Source organism: Martes martes (genome assembly GCF_963455335.1).
Source record: "Martes martes genome assembly, chromosome: 13".
Lineage (NCBI taxonomy): Eukaryota > Metazoa > Chordata > Mammalia > Carnivora > Mustelidae > Martes > Martes martes.
Window position 1 is genome coordinate 49,292,880 of NC_137901.1, and position 4,751 is coordinate 49,297,630.

Genomic DNA, 4,751 nt, shown 5'->3' on the forward strand with positions numbered 1-4,751 from the left:
GGAGGAGATCTAGAATACTCTGCTATTCATTCCTGGAAACCAATGTAGCCCAGTAAGGATAAAAAATGTGTATGAAATCATAAATACTGTGTGTTTATATAACCTTAGATGGAAATAATCAGAGAAGATGCCTTGTGATTTTGATATCATTTGTTTCCGTGAAGAATAAAAATCCTTCTTTGAATTGAAAACACAGAGGTGAAGTGGAGAATGGGCTCAAGTATGTGTCTAATAACACGCCAACACATCTAAATACACTGCTTAAAAGCTTGTCTTTCTCGACCCGAGTGCTATAGTTTATAACGGAGCTCCAACAGAGCTTTTCACCATCGTAGATGGCTTTATTTTTATAATCTTTAGCTGCAGTGTTAAAAATGCCAAATCGACATTGCATTCTGTGGGGGTGGATGGGAGAAGAAAGGTAACCCTACATGGTGATAAGAGGCCCTAGTGCCCAAAACTTTTGCTGTGTTTGAAATGTTCACTCTTAGGCTTGCTGTTTAGGTTAAAATATGGTTTTAAAAATAGCCATTAAAATTTGTTACATGTCTCGTTGTGTGAGTTAGCACAGTAAGTAGGGAGAATGTACGCAGTCTTTAAAGCTGTTGTACTGCCTTGACTTACCAGTTTCAAGATCCCGGATAAGAGAGGCTTAACTTCTCTAAGCCTCAGTGTTATTAATCTATGAAATGGGACTAATAATATCTATCACACTAGGTTGTCATAAGGATTAAATCAATAATGAATGTAAAGTTCCTCTGAACAGTTCTTGGTGCCTTTAGTTAGCTAAGAAAGAGCAGAGCATAATGAAAGAAGACCCTGGACAAGTACATTTTGATATGGTGGAAGGGACTGGAGAAGCTTGAAGCATTGGGAGCCAACACAGAAGGCAGGAAAGGGTCTTGGCTGAGAATGTTAGTGAACAGAGGGCATCATGGGGATTCTCAAAGGCCCTGGGAACACTCCAGAAGGAGGGATAGGACAAAATCACCACTAGAAGATGGGAAGCTGGTGCCAAAAAACCCCATGGTTACATCGGACAGACCCAAGTAAATATTTACCGAATCTTAACATAGGACAAAGGGTTCTTGAGTTTAGAAACAAGGGAAGAAATCATCTACACAAAGTTAATTATGTTTGACTACAAAAAAAAAAAAAAATCTGTCCGTACTTTAAAAACACTTAAAGAATTTTTAAATGAACAGAAACTTCATCAACAGAAATTAATTTTAAAGATCCCTCTCAAGGCCTTCCAGGTAAAGATAGTAGTTACAGGCAGCCATCTACTTTTGCTCTTTCTCACCACCCTACTAAAACAACAGCAAAGGGGGTGTCAGGAAGGCAGAAACTCATCAGGATGGAGGGAAGAGAGAAAGGAGGGGATAGAAGCAAGATTTTGAAGCTACAAAACAGATGGGGTGATATATGGCTTAGCAAACCCCCCAAAACAGAATCATAAGGCAGCAGCCCAGAAAGCTGACATTCATTCTAATTTACCCTGCAGGATCTCTGGTGGGGTCTGGTAGTGGCAGCCTCTGGCACCTGTGGAGGTCGGAAAGTGGAAATAGAAAAGAGCTGGAAATAGGACAGCTGGTTGAGAATCGATTAAGTAATTGGACCCCAGTTCTCCTCCCTACTCCGTAACTGGGCCATCGGGGAGCCCTTGTGAGAATGGGGGTTTATTGCCGGGAAAGATGAGCACAGATGCCACCAGGTGTAACTGTGAATGGGGCACATAGTACTGAAAACAGGTCCTGAGACACCTTGGCCTCTTCTCCCAATCAGCAATCGGCAGCCTTGTTTGTATGAAAGGAGACCAGAAAAGTGTTCAAGGAATTTGACCAGCCCACTAAACCAGGACTAAAGAGACTGACAGTAGATATCCCCAACTACTCCATTGTGAAGTGTTCCCTTTCCCCTCCCTGCTCAGGCCCAGCAAGCCTATTTTTACTTCCTTACTCTTGAGGAAATGAAAACAACCAGACATCCGAGGGAAGTGTCCAATATGGTAGAGAGAAACCAAAGAAATAAGCAGAAAAAAAAGCAACTCAGAGGAAACGGACCATACGAGAGAAAAAAAACACTTTTTGAAAGGAATGCTGTGGTTAATAGCCTGAGATTAGAAAAGATATCGCCAGTGAAACAAGAATAGGATACTGTTTTAGAAGAGTGCAGAGATCCCTCAAAGGAAAAAGAAAATCTCTTAAAACTAAAAACATGATAATGAGACTAAAAACTCAACCAAAGTGTTGAAAGAAAAAATTGAGGAAGTTTTCCAGTAAACAAGGTAAAAGACAGGCAGATGAAAAAATGGTAAAAGTGGATAAAACTTTGGCAGTCCAGCCAGAAGTTCTAAAATCCAAATAATAGGAATCCAGAAATAGAGAAGAAAATGTAGAAGAGAGGGTTCAAAACAAAAAATCAATACAATGTCTCAGAACTGAAGCACATGAGTCTACAGATGAAAAGAGTCCATGACAGCACAGTACAATGGATCAAAAGAGGCTCACACCATGACTCATGTGATGGTTGATTTTATGTGTCAACTTGGCTAGGGGGCAGGATGCCCAGGTGTGGAGTCCCTATTTTACACATCTGGTTTCCTAAAGTTTGCAACCATTTTATTTTATTTGTATATGATTATATTCTGGGATAAATGTGGGTTTTGTTACAATTAAGATGTTAGTGTTTATATAGAGGGGAAAAGTGTTTTTTTTTTTTTAAAGCGTCATCAAATTAAAACTGAAGTTTGGAAGCAATAAAGTGATTATTATACTTTCCCCTAAAAACAGCTGGTTATCACATTTTTAGAAATCACGAGCCTATTGACTGTGTGTTAAAACATGCCGAGACCTTTGGCATTTATTGTACTGAGAAGGACCTATTGTACCATAGGGTGCCAGAGCTGGTGACATCGATTTATATATCCTGTGAGTGTTCTTTGTATATGTGTTAAGCATCAAGATGAAGTGCTATTACTATTAAAGATAGCCGAATGAGGAGCCATAAGCAGCTGGAACCAGAAAAAGAACTGTAACATTCACTTTCATTTTGCAGACAAGCTTGTTTGTCGGCAAGGACCTTTCTCACACGGAAGTCATGCTACCGCTAGATGGCAGCACAGTGGAGCGCTGATGGTCTGAAGTCAAGTCAGAACCAGGACACTGGCTGGAGGAGACCCCGTGAGCCTGGCGGCCGGGAACTTAGAAGGGAGACTTATTCACTTTGCCTCCATCCACCCATCCATCCATCCATCCACCCACCCATCCATCCACCCAATACGCACTGACTTTAAAAAGAACTCTTTATAACGATACAGTTGAATTTAAAACAATATTCCCCAAACCATATTTTAAAATCACAGAAGTTGACTAGACAGGAAGGAAACAGATTGAAGTACATTCCTCCTGCATGACTGGTGTAGATGGAGACGTCCAAAAGTAAGCACTGCATGTTTTTATTTTTATTTTTTAATTTTTTGTGGAAGAGAACTTTTTATCACTTTTACGTACAGGAAATTCAACAGCACACACTTAGCCCAGTCAGGTGGCCAGTTCTTTAGCCTTTTTACCTTTTCCAGCGTGGCAATGCAAGCCACCGATTTAGGACCCAGGATCTTGCCTCCTCCATGATGGCGGATCTCATCCTATCTGTCTTTGTAATTGGTCCTGATAGATTCTACCAGCTTAGCCAGAGCTCCTTTGTCTTCCTAGTTAACCTGTGGGAAAGCCAGAACGGTGCATGTCTTCCTGGGGACCAAACACTCCAGCCTGGCCTTCCCTTCATAATGCAGTAGGGAGCCCCCATCTTACAACACAGGACAGGCAAGAAGACAACCAGTTTAATGGGATCCACATCATGGACAATCACTACCAGCTGAGCCGTCTTGTTTTCCACCAAGGTGGTGACATATTAACCCCAGCTTGAAGGACAGGCGGCCTCTTGGTGGGGATATCTGCTTCTCCAGTAGCTTTCTTCTCAGCCCCGGCCAACGATTCCTGCTTCCTCTATTACTTTGTGTCTGGTCTGTATCTGTGGGCGAGTGTAAGCAGTTGAGTAGCTGTTTGGCCATCCAAGGCCTGGGCGAACTGGTCAATCACATGAGGCCCTTCAAGACATTTACAGAGAATAGCCCTTTGCCACTGGAGACAGATGTAGCGATTTGACAAAGCGAGTGAGGTCCCTTTTGGTCTGGATGTCCTATCTGATGCCAAAATTCTTGGTCCTTTTCTCCAACAGAGGATTGACCGCCTTCTTGGCCTCCTGCTTCTTCAGGACAGCAGAAGCCCAGGCTGCCTTCCTCCCCTTTGTCTTCTTTCCTTTTAGCATCTCAGAAGGCAGGAGGAGAGAGCAGCACTGAGTGTTTTTAAACACAAGGAATCAAGCATTAGGCTTGACTTAACGAGGGAGGCTTGGGAGCTATTTCTTGAGATCCGAAATCCCAAATAATTCAAGGTCAAAGCTTTGGAATGGGAAGAAGTGAATAGTCATCAGAGTGGGGAACAAGTTGGTGTTGCTGGATTATGGCAGCTATTCCTTGCGGATCCGGGCCGTTTTCGGGATCCATTTCACTAATACCTGCTGACGGAAGTGATTTGATACCCAGCATACCAATTTTTAACTGCTATAATTTTCCTTCCACACCATTGGAGAAAAGCGTTTCATTTCTTTGCTCACACATTTGCCATTTGTGTACTTCCTTCCTGCTCTGTTTCCCTAGCCTAAATTCCATCTACATCTGCCAGGAGTTT

The 4,751-nt window shown here is 42.2% G+C and overlaps 1 pseudogene across 1 annotated transcript; it reads right to left on the reverse strand.

Annotated features, from left to right (window-relative positions):
* Window positions 1-3,542: 3,542 nt before the first annotated feature.
* Window positions 3,543-4,329, reverse strand: LOC308354218 (large ribosomal subunit protein eL8-like; annotated as a pseudogene). Its single transcript has one exon. The product of its transcript is annotated as a large ribosomal subunit protein eL8-like (transcript).
* Between the last annotated feature and the right edge of the window lie 422 nt (window positions 4,330-4,751).